Raw genomic sequence first — 18,018 nt, forward strand, 5'->3', positions numbered from 1 at the left:
GCCACTGCAGCTGGCCCTCCCTGCAGGTACTCTGTCCCGGGGAGACTAGAATTTTGTGGAGCTTTTGCATTTCCTGAAGGGATGCCCTGTCTAGTGAGGAGGAATCTAGAGAGGCAGTCTGGCCATGGCGGCTTTGCCATGCTATGAATTCTGCCTAGTCCAGACCTTCCTGTCATATTAGCACAGTCAGGGGAAAACTGCCTACTAAAGCCTCAGTAATGGTGATCTCCCCTACCCCCACCAAGCTTGATTGCCCCAGGTAGACTCCAGACTGCTGTGCTGGCAGTGAGAATTTCAAGCCAGTGGTTTTTAGCTTGCTGGGCTCTTTGCGAGACCCCTTAGTGAGACTGCTTGGCTCCCTGGCTTCAGCCCCCTTTCAAAGGGAGTGGACAGTTTTCCTGTCTCACTGGAGTTCCAGGCACCACTGTGTAAAAACAAACAAACAAACAAACAAGCGAACAAACAAACCCTGCAGCTTGGTGCCTGCCCAAACAGCTGCACAGTTTTGTGCTTGAAACCCAAGGCCCTGATGTTGTAGGCTAATGAGGGAATCTCCTGATTCACGGATTGCAAAAAATCTGTGGGAAATGTGTAGTAACCAGGGTGGGTACGACAGTCAGTCCCTCACCAATTCCCTTGGCTGGGGGAAGGGAGGTCCCTTGGCTCCTTGCACTTCCCTGGTGACCACCCACCCTCTCAGTGGGTTGCACTCACTGCCTAACCAGTTCTAATTAGAACTGGGTGCCCAATTAGATGAACTGGGTATATCATTTGGAAATGCAGAAATCACTGACCTTCTTAGTTGGTCCCACTGGGAGCTGAAGACCAGAGCTATTTCTACTTGGCCATCTTGGCCCCTCTCTAAATATTTTAAGAGTTTTAGAGATGAGGACACATGAAAACAAGAAGATGGGCAACATCTATTATGCTTTAACGCCTAATTAGAGATACAGCACTTGTGCTTTCAAGCTGAATACCAGATCTTATGCAGTAATGTTGTAGGGTCAGGATGGAAAGTATTTTCTAAAAAAAAGAAGTTAGGCCTGAAGATGAACCTTGAAGGATGCAGTTTTAGAATAATAGTGGCCTCTGATCTTCCCCGATCCACTCTTCCTCACAATTACCTTTTTGGAGTCTGTCTTCCTACCCAGAAAACACTACTGTCTGGCTCAAACAAGAACAACAGTCCCACCTTATCCACAGGGGATACACTGCAAGACCCCCAGTGGATGCCTGAAACTTGCACATGGTACCAATCCTATAAACAATATGGTTTTTTTTTAATCTGATAAAGGAAATAGCCACTAAGTGGTTAATGGGCAGATTGTTTATATATTGTGAATATGTTGGATAAAGTGATTTACATCCCGGTTGGAAGAAAGGTGTGAGATTTCAGCATGCTACTCAACTAAACTATATATAGGTACTGAATGTATGTAAAAAAAACAAGAAAGAACAGATGCAGACATTCAAACCACACCCAAATTGATGCTTATCTGGTTCACATAAGGGCCAAAAGAATCAGAAGATGAGTTAGAAAATGCTCCAGGTAACAAGATATACAGACTTCTAAGGAAGCACAATTAAAATATTTAATTAATAATAAAGACTTTTACATTATAAGACAACATGTATATTGTCTTGTAATGTAAAAGTCTTTACATGTAACAACCATGTATATTGACATAACCATCTAAGCAAAAGATTTTGACGTTCTAGAAATTCTCTGTTCTCCAGGTTGAAGAAATTTCAAATCAGATGCATAAATAAAGATCAGACACATTTAATGAGAAAATACTGCCTAATATATATATTTCAAACATATATATATATATATCCTATATAAAACTAGAAAATATTTTAATGTTATCTATCTATATATCAATATATGTATTGTGTGTGTATATACATATACAAAAAATATTTTAACATAAAATAGATAATAAAGTTGTTATTCTTTGTCTTTCTTTAGTCATTTTCTCCAGAAAGTAATCTGGAATTCCCTATATTCAGACAAATCAGAATTCCTCTGTGACTGTGATGATTTGGTACTCCTAAAAAGATTTCTAAAAATAGAGAAATCTGAGCAGGAAGCTTGGTGGGTTCTTAAATTGATTCCAAGTTTTAGAAAAAAAAAATATATATGTCTCTGAAACTTGGAAACAGGCAATGGAGATTATCAGGTATTCTTTCAGTGCAGTGGTAGGTTTGCCTGTTTGATTGGTCTTCTCTTGACAGTCTTGTATTAAAACTCTGCAAGTCCGAGGTTAACTTGTAACTACTAGTGAGTAAAGTTGCCAATCATTTCTGACTGCTGGAAAACAAAACCTTAATTGTGGCAGTCTGCTACTCTCTAGAACTTCTAGCCGCTTTCTTAAATGTAACTGTCTTTTCCTGACATTTCTTTATTTAGTTGCCTATGAAAACCAAGTTCCTCAATTCTCATTTCAATTGGTTTCAACATCTTACTGGTTACTTCATTAATTTCATGAGTTTATTATGAGTCATGATTTTACATTTACTTGTTTTTTTGAATGTATTATATTTGCACATATTTATGGGGTACATGTGAAATTCTACAAATGCAGTAAATGTGTAATGACCAAGTCAGGGTATTTAAGGTGTTCTTTACCTGAGTATTTACCATTTCTATATGTTAGGTACATTTCAAGTCCTGTCTTCCACCTATTTGGAAATATACAATACATTATTGTCCACCTCAGTCACTCTACTTTGCTATCAAACATTAGAACTTATTTCTTCTATCTCATTCTACGTTTACATCAATTAACCAACCTCTCTGTATTCCTTCTAGCCCTGCAACTCTCACATGCTCCCTTCCCAGCCTTGGGTATCTATCGTTTCACTCCAAAGTTGATCACTTCCATGTGAACGACTTAACATAATGATTTCCAGTTCCATCCATGTTGTTGCAAATGACATGTTTTTCTTTTTTATGGCTGTATAATATTCCATCAATTAGGTTAAACCACATTTTCTTTATCTACTCATCCACCAATGGACACCTAATTTAATCTATATCTTTCCTATTATAAATAGTGCTGCAATAAACACCCAAGTGCAGGAATCCTTTTGATATACCGATTTCTTTTCCTTTGGATAAATACCCAGTAGTGGGATTCCTGGATTTCAGTTTCTTGAAGAATCATCATACTGTTTTTTATGCTGGCTGTACTAATTTACATTCTCATCAACAGTGTATAAGAGCTCCCTTTTCTTTGTATCATCACCAACAACTGCTTTTGGTTGTCTTTCTCAATAGCCATTCCAACTGGGGTAAGATAATATTTCATTGTGGTTTTGATTTGCATCGGACCAAAATTATAATTAGTGATGTTAAATCTTATTATATACATGTTGGTGTATATGTGGCTGTGCACATGTGGATTTATTTCTGGATTCTCTATTTTGTTTCATTGATCTTTGTGTTTATTTTTATGCCAATACCTTGCTGTCTTGGTTATTACAGGCTTGTAGTATATTGTGAAGTCAGATAGTATGATGTCTCCAGCTTTGTTCTTTTGCTAAGGATTTCTTTGGCAATTTGGGCTACTTTTTAGTTCCATATGAATATTAGAATTATTTTTTTTTCTGTTTATGTGAAAAGTGATGTTGGTATTTTGATAGGTATTAAATTGAATCTGTAGATTGCTTGGTTCGTAAGTTCATCTAACAATATTAATTCTTCCAACCTGTGTGTGCATGGAATGTCTTTCCATTTATGACCTCTTGAATTTCTTTCATTGGTGTCTTATTTTATTTATTTATTGAGATGGAGTCTCACTCTGTTACCCAGGCTGGAATGCAGTGGTGCAATCTCAGCTCACTGCAACCTCTGTCTCCCAGCTTTATAGCTTTCCTTGTAGAAATCTTTTACTTTCATGGCTGAATGTATTCCTAGTCATTTTTTGTAGTGATTGTAAATTTAATTGTCACTTTGAATTCTTTTTTGACTATGTCATTATTGGTCTATAGAAATACTACTAATTTCTGTATATTGATGTTTTAAACTACAACTTTAATGATTTTTTTTTTTTACAAATACTGCAACCTCCGTCTCCCAGCTTTATAGCTTTCCTTGTAGAAATCTTTTACTTTCATGGCTGAATGTATTCCTAGTCATTTTTTGTAGTGATTGTAAATTTAATTGTCACTTTGAATTCTTTTTGGACTATGTCATTATTGGTCTATAGAAATACTACTAATTTCTGTATATTGATGTTTTAAACTACAACTTTAATGATTTTTTTTTTAACAACAAGTAAGGTAATCCTTTATTCATTTATTCCAGTTCAGGGTCACAGGTGGCATCATCTCAGGATAAAAGGTGAGAACTAGCTCTCAACAGGACACCAATCTGTCACGGTGTGCTCTCACACACGCCCACACTCACTTAGACTGGGCCAGTTTAGACACATCAGTTCACCTAACATGCATATCTTCGGGATATGGGAGGAAACTGGAATACCTGGAGAAAACCCGTGCAGACGTGGGGAGAACATGCCACCTCCATATACACAGTGGTCTGGGCTAGTAATCGATTTATTTTCTCATCCACGTCATAATGAAACAATGCTGTTAAAGCACCTGCTCTCTATCATGCCTTCCCCAGTTCTGCTAGTGATAACATTACTGAGCATTCCTGATGCCAACATGCAGTGCCTTAGCAAAGCTGACTCTTAGTTTTTCAATATCTTAAGTGGCTTGATAGCTGTAAGTGCTGCTCACCATGTCAAGTTCTCTTTCCTTACAGGCACATGAAATAACAGTTATTCCCACCCTCTCGAAGTCAGGCAGGCATACCACATGCCTGGCTTTGTCTAATGAAATGTAAGTGGTATGTCACTTCTTGGCAAAACTATGAAAGAGCCGGGGCACATTTCTCAATGTTCTCTCTTCTCTTGCCATGGAAATTGTAGATGACTGTGTTGACTTTGAGGGACTGTAAAATAGAAGCAGCATGAAACGCTGAGTTAACACAGGGAAGACAGTTACCTGGAAAGTCACGCAGACTCGTTGTGGTTCCAATGAGCAAGAGATAAACACCTGTTATCTAAAACACTGTAATTTTCTGGCTTTTTATTGTGTAATCTGGTTTGTTCTGAATGATGACAACAGTTGTGCTGCTGTGATTCTAGTTAACACTGTCATTTCAGGATCATTAATATTTTGGCATAAATATTCCCAGGCACACATTGTTGAATTAAATTAAAATAAATGTTTACGGACCAGTAACTGTTCTAATTCGCTTGGAATATAGTTGTGAACAAAACCTTTAAAAATTCCTGCCCTCATGAATCTTACATTCTACTGGTGAAGACAGATGGAGTGGATAATAAACATAAATAATAAGTAAATTAGACACTATGTTAGTAGAAAATAATAGGAAGAAATGTAAAACTGGATAAAAGAATGGGATTAAGATTAGGAATGAGGTTAGATTAAGAGTCAAATTTTGGACAGATTTTATTGTATATTAAGAACTGTGTTAAAACCAAAGTTTGGCTATATGAGATTACCAAGTATCAATCAATATTGAGCTAAAGCCAGATATCACCATCACAAAGTGAATTTCTGAGATTAAAAACCCAGAATTTTATCCAATGATGTATTATCAAATTGTATATTAATAGATTCCAGATGGCTTTATGAAGTTTGACATTATGAGGCCAGGCGCGGTGGCTCACGCCTATAATCCCAGCACTTTGAGAGGCCGAGGCAAGTGGATAGCTTGAGGTCAGGAGTTCGAGACCAGCCTGGCCAACAAGATGAAACCTCATTTAAAAAAAAAGAAAGAAACAAAGTTTGACATTATGATGTAGAACACATAAATTTTTTTTCTTTTTTTTTTTTAGAGACGGAGTTTCGCTCTTGTTACCCAGGCTGGAGTGCAATGGCGTGATCTCGGCTCACTGCAGCCTCCGCCTCCTGCGTTCAGGTAATTCTCCTGCCTCGGCCTCCCGAGTAGCTGGGATTATAGGCACGCGCCACCATGCCCAGCTAATTTTTTGTATCTTTAGTAGAGACGGGGTGTCACCATTTTGACCAGGATGATCTCGATCTCATGACCTCGTGATCCACCCACCTTGGCCTCCCAAAGTGCTGGGATTACAGGCTTGAGCCACCGCGCCCGGCCGTGTTTTGGTTTTTCTAAATATAAGATCATGTTGTCTGTAAAAAGGAACAATTCCTACTTTCTTTTCTAATTTGGATGATTTTACATTTTTGAGAATTATACTTTAACAAGGTATTTACATGAGTTTATGAATTTGGTAGAACTACCTTGCCCAAGGATGAGGTCTTTTTAGTTTGAAAGCAGTACCCAAAGGTGGCTAAATTTTTCAAGAGCAACTTTTGCTCACAAATCTTATACTGGTGGATGAGACAGTAATAAATATATTTATTGACAACAGGCAATATGTTATACTTGTGTCCAAAACACATGGATTGGCTAAGACCCTTATCTCTGGCCACTGAGAACCACAAAAAGCCAAGGGAATAATCAAAACACTCCTTGGTGAAAAAAATAAAAATAGAATGCTAGGAATTAGAAGATTTGGGGTAGAATATTCCACTAGCTGAAGCTGGAATATGGGAGGAAAGAAAGGTTGGGGAATGTCTCCCCTGCTCCCTCCCCACTTTAATATAAACTTACCACCACTACCACCACCACCACTGCTCCTGCCACAGGCTCCTCCTACACCGTGTTATCTCTTATCAGGATCCTGTATTATTATTTTCTTTCCTTTATCATTTCTATGGGCAGTGAAGTCTAATTTCTTGGTGCCTCAACATCTCCAATCCACTTTCTTAAACTAGAAATGATTTTAAAACTGTACACAAATATTTGCTTCATTAAGGTCTTTTTTTCCTAAAATCAACTAAATCTCTCCTTAAATCAGCCCTCCACAGAGATGACAGAACCAGTTCTTCATGCACCATCTGCTCGCTTTATCACCTGTATGACTCCCCTCAGTTCTATCTTTGCTTCACTCATTTTCTCCTACATCCCAAAGTACAAGACAATATTTCCTCCTTCAGATAACATATTTAACTGAATTTGCTGTTTTCAAAACATTCCCTATTCTTTTATGCCCATTCTATATGTCATCTTTTATTTATTTATTTATTTGTTTGTTTGTTTGTTTATTTATTTATTGAGATGGAGTCTCGCTCTGTTATTCAGGCTGGAATGCAATAGCACAATCTTGGCTCACTGCAACCTCCACCACCTGGGTTCAAGTGATTCTTCTGCCTCAGCCTCCTGAGTAGCTGGGATTACAGGCACACGCCACCATGCCTGGCTAATTTTTGTATTTTTAGTAGAGACAGGGTTTCACCATGTTGGCCAGACTGATCTTGAACTCCTGGCCTTGTGATCCACCCATCACGGCCTCCCAAAGTGCTAGGATTACAAGCATGAGCCATCTTGCCCGGACTATATATCTTCTTAACCTTTTTCCAATTTTTCCTCTGGAAGAGACTAATAATTGCTTTATATCAATCTGCCAAACATTAATTTTCAAAGACTGTCAAGGTCTTTAATGTAATGAAGTTGAGAAGGGAATAATATTAGTACCTTATATACATGTGTACATCAAAGAGTTCCCTAAATATCAATTCATGAAATGTAAAAGTAAATTATACAGTTCCTAGCATATCACCATCTATATCTTTTGCCCCTTTGCTAACACTGAATTTTCCCTAATTAATGATACTTCTAGTATACCTGCTATATTTCTTTTACATTGTACAAAAATAGCACTTTAGATTTAAATGATGCCTAAATTTTTGCCATGGCAACGTTCTTTTTTATAGTTCTTTAAACTTAATCTTAGGCCACCTGTCTCTGTGTACCCAGCCATCCCTCATATCTAAATAGGAACTTGCTTTTCTATGGTCACTTTTGATTATGCACATTTTCTCCTACGTAATCAACACCTCTTAAACCTCCAGCCTGAAAATCCCACACACTTCAACAACCGTGATGGCTCCAAATTATTCTTCAAATAAAATGAGTGATGGATAGAAATTTCTATTATAAGACATTCTCAGTATCCTTGAGCATTATTTTGAGACTTTTGCTAGAGATCTCTGCAACACTCAATCTTGAAGAACCAACTCAAATAAAACCTCCAATGTAAATCCCTTCTTAGCTGCTCTTGGTTTCAAAGAGACTTTCCTTTTCAAAGTTACATTTTATAAATGCCTCTATGATATCATTTCCCACACTGCACTGTTATTATATGTTGGCCCACATGTATCCCTTTCTGAGTTGTCGATCCCGGAAGCCTACATCATGTCCGAATTATCTTTGTTATCTCCAGCCTCTAACATTGTAATGGCTGTCACTTAAAATTTTTGATCAAGAAAAATTTGAATAAAGGAAGAAAGAGAAGGATTACACAGTATTGATTAGGTTACCATTGACTTTAATGGCATTTAGTTTGCATTACATCTGGTCACATTAATTGGGCTTGGGTGTGTTCCATGTCTCCTAGACACAGGGATACTTTTCATGTGATTTAATTTCTTTAAAAAAAATAAAAATTCTGAGCTTATTCATTGGTTGTTTGACTCCTGTAACTTTCCCATTCACTTTAAGGGCAAATCTGTGTAGCCACTAAAAGTTAGCTTACCAGTAGGGTGTACAGAGAGCTGAGCATTTTGATGGCTTAACTTCATGAAGTGGGAATTATCCATGATAAAATCATCATTTTATCCCAATAATTTGTCACATTCAGCCAAGTCGGTTATTATCTTTGCTCCTGAGTCAACATACCTAGCTATTAGTTCTTGTTTATCTAGAACAAGTCTACATTTTCACAGTCCCTGACTGGAACAACATATGCCTGTATTCACAGAGCTTATGAATAAAGGTATTTCCTTAGGATGACCTTCAGTAGAATCTACAGTGCTTTGTAAACTATGAAGTACTTCAACAAGATAAGAATCAATAACATTGTGCAAATAAGTGTAGCACTATGAATTATTTTCAAAATTCATTTTTAAAATATACTTCAATGTGACACTTCACTGTAAGCGCCTTTGTTAGTTTATACAGATCTTCTTGTTTGCATATTGTGGGTTACAATTAATAATGTGAGCTTGCCTTCCAGGGAAGGTATGAAAAAATAACTAATAAAGGAAGAATATTAAAAATGTCAGGAGAAATGAAGCTACTATTCTTAAACATTGTTGAATACCAAATAGAATGGAGGCTTAACAGGTTGCAAAATTGTCCTCCTGGAGTGGCCTAAATTATTTCTTAAATCTTGGTTTTAGCATTTTTATCTCTTGTTGCAAAGACAAAAACATCTTTGCAATCATGTATTTATCTCTTTCTTCTTCTACTATGCTTGTGATTTTTTTTATTGAAGCTAACACAGGATATTAGCACCCAACTCTCGTTTGTTCTTGATGCATTGAGGAACCATGTAATCTTTTTCACCAGAAACACAGGTACCATGCTAGGCTCTGACAGTACATGGTTGAATATGACGTGAAGTCTGCTTTAGACAATATAAAGACCAGTATGAAATAAAAAATTAGTTTTGATATATACTAATATAATATGGATTACTTATGATTATAAATTAGTTTTTAGGTCTGTATAATGATATTGGGAGTCATTAATATTCTCAATTATGAGGCCAGGAATTGAGTTTTTTTTCTTTGTTTATTCTTTTTTATTTTGCCCCAAACTCTCCATACCAGCTAGTGTAGCTCATTTATGATTACTGGTTTCAACTTAAAAAAATTGTTTAGATCTGGTGCTAGAAGTGACTCTTGTAAGAAATTAGTGTCATGGGCTGGGCATGGTGGCTACATCTGTAAATTCCAGCACTTTGGAAGGCCAAGGCGGGTGGATCATCTGAGGTCAGGAGTTTGAGACCCGCCTGGCCAACATGGCGAAACCCTGTCTCTACTAAAAATATACAAATCAGTTGAGTGTGGTTGTGCCACCCATAATCCCAGCTACTCAGGAGGCTGAGGTAGGAGAATCACTTGAACCTGGGAAGCAGAGGTGGCAGTGAGCTGAGATTGAACCATTGCACTCCAGCCTGGGCAACAAGAATGAGACTCTATCTCAAAAAGAAAGAAAGAGAGAAATAGAGAGAGAGAGAGAGAGAGAGAGAGAGAGAGAGAGAGAGAGAGAGAAAGAGAAAAAGGGAAAGGAGAGGGGAGGGGAGGGGAGGGGAGAGGAGAGGGGAGGAGAGGGGAGTAGAGAAAAGGGAAGGGAAGGGAAGGGAAGGGAAGGGAAGGGAAGGGAAGGGAAGGGAAGGGAAGGGAAGGGAAGGGAACGGAAGGGGAGGGGAGGGGAGGGGAGGGGAGGGGGAGGAATGGAGGGAGGGAAAGACGGAGGAAGGGAGGGAGGAAGAAAGGATGGTTGGAAGGAAGGAAGGAAAGAAGGAAGGAAGGGAGGGAGGAAGAGGGGAGGGAAGGAAGGAAGGAAGGAAGGAAGGAAGGAAGGAAGGAAGGAAGGAAGGAAGGAAGGAGAAGGAAAGGAGGGGAGGAAGGAATTAGTGCCACAGAATTTCGAGATGAGAATCTTAAGGGTTATTTTACCACCCTTCTTACACAGGGTAAGTGAAAGCAGGTATTGATTAAGCAACATGAATTGTCCAAGAAGTACACAAAGACAGAATACATAAGTGGTAGCCTTCTTCTCAGTTAGATTGATTTGGGCTGCAAAAGGAAAAATAAAAGTAAAATAAAATAATTCAAAGCAGTTGTACCTTCAGGCAACCATGTTTTCACATCTCAAATCCTGTCTCAACAGTTTCTTATAGAGTTCATTCTCAGGCAGCTGTCTCCACATGGTCCCCTTGCTACAATCAGCAAGTCTTGTCTCAACGGTTTCTTATAGAGTTCATTCTCAGGCAGCTGTCTCCACATGGTCCCCTTGCTACAATCAGCAAGTCTTGGCTCACATCCATCCTTTGTTCATAGCCAATCGATGACACAATCTGTACCTGTGTTCCCAGCACAACTGTTGAGAGTCAGTCCAATCACACATCCCTCCTCACATGATCACTTAGCCATGTGGATATAAGGCACAGACTGGTTACTCTAAGTTATGTACTCATAGCTACAGGTGGAAGGGGGAAAAAGGAATTGAATGCTGGGAAGATGATGAAGACATGACATCCTGGTATCTAATTGCAGCAGCTACTTTTCAGAGCTAATCAGAATCAATAATTTTTATTTGTCTTTGCATATAAGGGACTCTCTTCTAAATTTTCAAGAACACTTTTGTCAATATAACCAGATTTTATATTTTTAATGGTACATTATTTTTCCATTTTTGCATTCTTGATTACACTACTAATGTCCATTTACCAAAATTGTGAGTTCCAGAGCATTATACATTTCTTTTTATCCTCAGTAAATACTCTGCATGGGGCTAGGCACACAATAACTATGTGGTAAACAAGTGGTGAATTGGTGTGAATTACTGTCTAGCAGATTATTTCCTTCTATCAGTCAAGAGGCAGTATTTCTTTTTCAGTTTATTCTTTATGTATCAAGCAGAGATATCCAAGATTTGCAATGGTTTATGTCTGTTCTGTCTGGCTTTAAATTTATCATCTAGTTTTGAGATTTCTTTTTTTGAAAAAAAAAAAGTTAGATTTAGGACATATGATTTGTTCTGCATTTATAATTTAAATTTAAGAGGTAGTCATATTTATGAGGATTTTGTCAACTCATTACAATATTAGTTAATGTAATTTTGCGTTTGTAGGCTTGGAACAGATTGAACTATCAGGTAGAATTGCAGATTCATTTAATGATGTAGAAAACACCAAGTAATAATATTCAAAATTATAGATGCTCAAGAAGGGAAAATGAGCATTTTTAGTAAATAAGTTTCTGAATTTCTACATTTGAAAAATTGTTTTCCTCCCTTTCCTTTTCTGCCTACACACACCTGTCAGTGACTGTGGGAACATATTTAACAAAAAACAAGGAAACTATAGAATCTCTTTGAGTGTTCATACACTACAAGCCTCACTCAATCACTTCATAAGATTGTGTCATAGATATAAGCTTTTTCTGTACTGTCTTTAAACACCAGGATGAAATGGAAAAAATTCATCTAATACTAACAATGGCATGGCCACCTGCCTTTATAGGTTCATACTTGCAGGATCCTTATTCTTCAGTCACCATGGCTTTTCCATCTTTACAACACATCTCAGGGTCATCACATGTGCTATGGCTGCTGTCTGGAGTGTTGTTCTCTTTCCTGCTCACATATCTAACTTCAACTCAGACTGCAGCTCTCAACACAGACACCACTTGCTCAGATGCTTTTCCTGGCCCATTAATCCAAGTTAGGCCATTGTGCTACAGCACTATACAGTTTTCTTTCATAGCTCTTACCCACATTTGTGATTCAGTCCTTACCTGTACATTCATTTAGTTGATATCTGCCTTTTATACTACCATGTTGCATAAAAAAGCATCTGTTCTTTTTTCCAACTATATACCCATGACATCGAGCAGTTCTTGGCTACATCATGTATCTATAATGATTTGTATTTGAAAAATGCAACTCTCAGTCTCTTACTGAGTAATCACAATAGCTACCCCAGGCTGACCATAGTATAGTTTCTGAGAGTGAGTGCCATTAATCTTTTCCTTCCCTGTATGTGCCTACTGCTCCACCCGTTATGAAATAAAATCTATTTCCTCTTCCCTTGAATCTAGGCTGGCCTGGAGAGTTGGATTGGTGAATAGAATGTGAAGAGAGTGATGTGCCAGTTCCAGGCCTGGCTTTAAAAAATATATCACCTTGGCTGGGCGTGGTGGCTCAAGCCTGTAATCCCAGCACTTTGGGAGGCTGAGGCGGGTGGATCACAAGAGATCGAGACCATCGTGGTCAACATGGTGAAACCCCATCTCTACTAAAAATACAAAAAATTAGCTAGGCATGGTGGCGCATCCCTGTAATCCCAGCTACTCAGGAGGCTGAGGCAGGAGAATTGCCTGAACCCAGGAGGCGGAGGTTGCGGTGAGCTGAGATCGCGCCATTGCACTCCAGCCTGGGTAACAAGAGCGAAACTCCGTCTCAATTAAAAAAAAAAAAAAAAAATATATATATATATATATATATATATATATATATATATATATAAATTATATATCACCTTGCTCAACCTTTCTCTTAGATGAGAACTACCTGTGGAAAAGAAGACTAGGAATGATTACTGAGTGATGAGATACTAGAGAGAAAGAGACAGAGACAGTCAGAGAAAACATGGAGCAGTAGTGAGGTGCCAGACATGTTAAGGCAGCTTTCTTGAACCTTCTAGCCCAATCCACCTTCTAGTTAAATGCCACCAAGCCAATGCCCCCAGCGAATGCCAAGTGGGGCAGAAGAACCTCTCTGCTGAACTTTACTTGAATTGCTAGGAGCAGGGTCATAAGAAATGATAAATTGTTCTTCTTTTAAATTTGGGTTGTTTTGTTATACAGCAATAGAAACTGAAACTGTGGCCCATCAGGAGTTGTTGTTATCTCTTAAAAAAATTACATAGACATTTAGACAACCTTCACAAGATCACACAATTTGTAAAACATAGGATCAAGATTGTGTTACACATTTTTAAACAAAAATAGTCTAGGGCTTTTTCTTCAATATCACATGAACTTACTTCACTGTCAGTAAAATATATTCTCCAATTCCTAAACAACTGAAATATTGGCAATATTTATTGTATTTTGTAAAATACAGACCATCAAAATAGAGTGATGGAAGAGATTTGTGAAATAAAGAAATCAATACACTAGGAATCAGAAGACCTGGGTTGAGGTCCTCAGTTACCACCCTCAACTCTGAGCAGTTACTTCATCTATAAAATAAACAACAGAACTCATCATCAGGGCCTGTGACAAAATGTAAATAAGATCATGTCCTTCACAGCCTTTTGTAAGCTTTAAAGAGCAATGGACATGTTAGCAAATAATCAGTCTGTAATTTTAGAATCAGAATGCCTTAAATTATTTAAAGGTTTTCCATTTTGCAATTACCATTAACCTTTGGGGTATGATGTTTATGCAAATCATTAGAATGAGAATAGCATTATTTCAATTATGATTCAAGAGGAAACTTATGCTCTGAGGAAGAAACAAATTATTTATCTGAATTTTAGTAATGTTCAAACAAAATAGCCTGATTGTTTTGATAAGGAACAGTGCAACTCTGAATTTTGAAAGTTTCTCAACACCAGGAGGGTCCTCTATTCTCTTTTATAGGCTCAATGATAAAGCTAGAAAACACTTGTCTAAAACCATATTCTCCTAACTGGTTTTGATACCAGGGGATACGGCCATCTATTAATCGATTGACTAATAAACTAGATTTTGCTTGCAACTGAAATAAAAGAGGGCTAGTATAAAATATTAGATGCTTATAAAAAAAAAGGAGGGAGCCAGTTCTCCAGCCCTTAGCAGTGGGGAAGAAAACAAAGCAAAGTTTAAAATAGTTGGAAGAAGAAATATTTTTACTAATTTTATATTTTGGTCAGGCATCAAAACATCTACAAAGTTAATTAGGTAAAACTAATTATATTATATTTTTATTTGTCACTAGCTTTACCTCTCTTAGCCTGACTCCTCAAATACTTCCAGATGACCATTTGGTTATCTCTGCTTCCTTTAAAAACAGTACACAAGTTGGAAGGCAGTACTAATCAATTTTGCTGATAACAAAACCAGAGAATTCAAAACTAGTTGTAGCTGACCTTGACGCTTTGCCTGTAGATTTGTGGACTGAAAAATAATGACAGCAGTCATGATAGACTAACTAGTCTTCCAGGATATGAATCTCTGTTGGTTTTATTTCCTGCAGCCATATATCATTTCTGAAACCACTAATCCTACCACTCTTTCTCCTGCCAGCTCAATGAGTAGTTCATCTTCCTCCATAACATTAAGGGAGAGAAATCTTCTAGATGGGCAAAAAACAATTTAAACTCAGTGACAACTAAAAGAAGAAAAACAAATGGACTCTGAGCCATCTAGACTGCAGCCTAGAGATGAGGATAGAATCAAAATTAAAACAAAAACTTCAAGCCATCATTTATTTTACTTATACATATACTTTTCAAAGAAGGATTACAGGAGGGGAGTAGAATCCTGAAAGACACAGGATCAAATCCAAACACGAATTCATTCTACTCTGCTATGGATTAAATTATAATTGCATACTGATTTCTTACCAATCAGGACACTTAAGTATCTGAAAACTAAGACCTACTCAGTCATTTCCAAAGCTCTTCAGTCATTCAAACCACCAAAATATCTTGTGTAAAACAAATCTGTGATCTGCACCTGAACTATTCTAATTTTAGCCAGGTAAACCACTGGACTAAAGAAACTTAAGTCCCATTAAAAGCCCCAAAGGCTATTAATTATAGTTATTATCTGCACAGCCAAATCTCCTACACAGAAAACGAAAACCCTACAAAATCTAGGGACTAAAATTAGAGGAAATCAGAGGGAATAAAAATACCATCATCTTTTTCTTGTAGACCCTCCAATTACTCTGGAAGAAAGGCAGAACTTCAGAATCATAGTAGGTTTTTGAAAATTGTTATTTATGAGTATATTTTCCTGCAGTTTCTTTTCATAATATGGTTTATACTGGAAAGGCTCTGCCAGCAAATTCTGAATCTAAGGCCTGGAAAAGCCAGCTCCTGCTGCCGAAGTACCACCTTCCACTGAAGCAGTCCTATGGACCAAGCCTCTTAGGTTGTAGAGAACAGTGGTTCAAGCTCTTTGCAACTTTTACCCTATGGTCGCCCCACCTCCTAATGCTTTTGCCAAAGCCTCAAAAGGTCAGCTACTTCTATATCTGCTGCTCTTGCCAGCTAGAAATTTCCCCAGGGATACAATGTGAAGAAAAGATTACTTCAATTTTCTACTCAATAGAATGGAGGAGAGGAAGGTACAACTGAAAGGGAGAGATTAATGCCCAAATGTAATACAATAATTGTCTTTGGGAGTGTTCCCGGTTTTGTTAATATATTTGTGTCTTACAAACAGCACAGAGCAAGTTTGAGTGTTGTGAAATTTCTTCGTGCCTCCTATTCACTGTGCAGCAAGTCCTATCCCTTGTGTACGAGTACTTCCAAGTTTTCTTGTTTTTTTTTTTGTTTGTTTGTTTTGTTTTTTTTTGAGTTGAATTAATACACATCAAAGCATTATGGAGTTCATGTCTTAGCCAAATTTCCTAACTAATTTCTATTTTTAAAATAATTTAGTATGTAAAATTTTTAACTCAAAAGAAAGTCTCTACTGGTAAATTAGGCCTCAGAAGAAGAAATATTTTGGAAAGAATTGCCATATATGTATGCAAACTATTTTTTTCCTACATGCCAAACAGGAAATGTCTTCATTTGTTTATAAGAGATTATATATTCAGCAGAACTTGTAAATTTTTAATCTTATACTCAAAGAATTTGAAGCTCATACACAAAAAGTTTCTTGTAGAATGCATTTCTAAACACTCCTCTTAAAAATTGAAATGGTTAAGGAAAACTTAAATAGTTATCTTTGTGAGTTATCAAACTAAATGATAGTGAACTACACATTATAAAATAGGAATATTGACAATCTATAGAGTAGAAAGGATCAAACTGAGAAAGAAGTCACCAGTGGACTAACTTATAACTCATTATCCTGAAAAAAGTAATATGCCATTGTGAAAATTAAAGTGATGGAGGATGAGATCTGAAGGCAAAGACAAGTTGTGATTGCAATGAGATTAACTTCACTCTACTTGGAGCCTGTATTAGTCCAACCTCACACTTATAAAGATACTACCTGAGGCTGAGTAACTTATAAAGGAAAGAGATTTAATTGACTCACAGTTTTGCATGGCTGGGGAGGCTCTGGGCAACTATAAGCATGGCAGAAGGGGAAGTAAGCATCTTCTTCCCAAGGCGGCAGGAGATAGAGAGAAATGTCAGGGAAACTGCCATACACTTTTTAAAACCATCAGATGTTGAGAACTCCCTCACTATTAAGAGAAGAGCATGGAGGAAACTTCTCCTGTGATCAAATCACCTCCCAACAGGTCCCTCCCTTAAATTGTAATGGGGGGATTACAATTTAAGATGAGATTTGGGTGAGGACACAGCAACAAACCATATCAGAGCCCCTTTATCTAACAAGAATCATGAACATTTTAAGACAGCATCAGCATGCTATAAAAATATGTGCTAGGCTGTGGTAATAAAAAGTTTATAGTGATGCTTGACTTGATTTCTCAATAGGGTAAAGATATAAATTGTGGCTCAGATAAGTTGCTTTTGATAAAAGGGGCTCTATTTATAGTTATATCATGAAAACAACAAATGCAAACAAGAGTATCCTCAATAAATCTAAATGTTCATCCATTTCTACTTGAAAATAAATAAAGTAGTACTTATAAGTAATAAGAATTTTCTTCAGCTGTGAAGAATACTTGTGAAGTCTGAAGCAAAACTTCCTAATTTGGAGGAACAAGGGCATGGAGCTAACATTCTGGGTAAACATGACCAGAATTTATCTATTTTTTGCCATTTCCCGCCAACAGATATCAAAGCAAATACTGGAGAATTACTTCATAATATACAGTCATGATATTAAGAAGTTGGTAGTCAACTGAGCTGGGTTCAGCCAAACCTCATGATAATGTGGCCCATGTATTCCAACGTAAAGCATTTCAGAACTCTGGGGTTACTATGCATCATTCCCAGGATGTAGCATTCCCCCAACTCTAGTCAACAGAATTAGAGGTAGGAGTTTAGAATTATCAACACCGTATCCTTGAGTGTAAGATAATAGGACTCCAGAATTTAAAAGCCTGCTTTCAGTGTAATAATTTTTAATCAGTATAAGAAAAATAATAGTGTAAAAGCAAAATCCTCTAGTTAAGATTGCTCATAATTATAGATTGCATCTTACCTTCCTCAGACTGGTTAACAATTGAATGCGTGACAGAAA

Source organism: Callithrix jacchus, chromosome 14 (genome assembly GCF_049354715.1).
Source record: "Callithrix jacchus isolate 240 chromosome 14, calJac240_pri, whole genome shotgun sequence".
Lineage (NCBI taxonomy): Eukaryota > Metazoa > Chordata > Mammalia > Primates > Cebidae > Callithrix > Callithrix jacchus.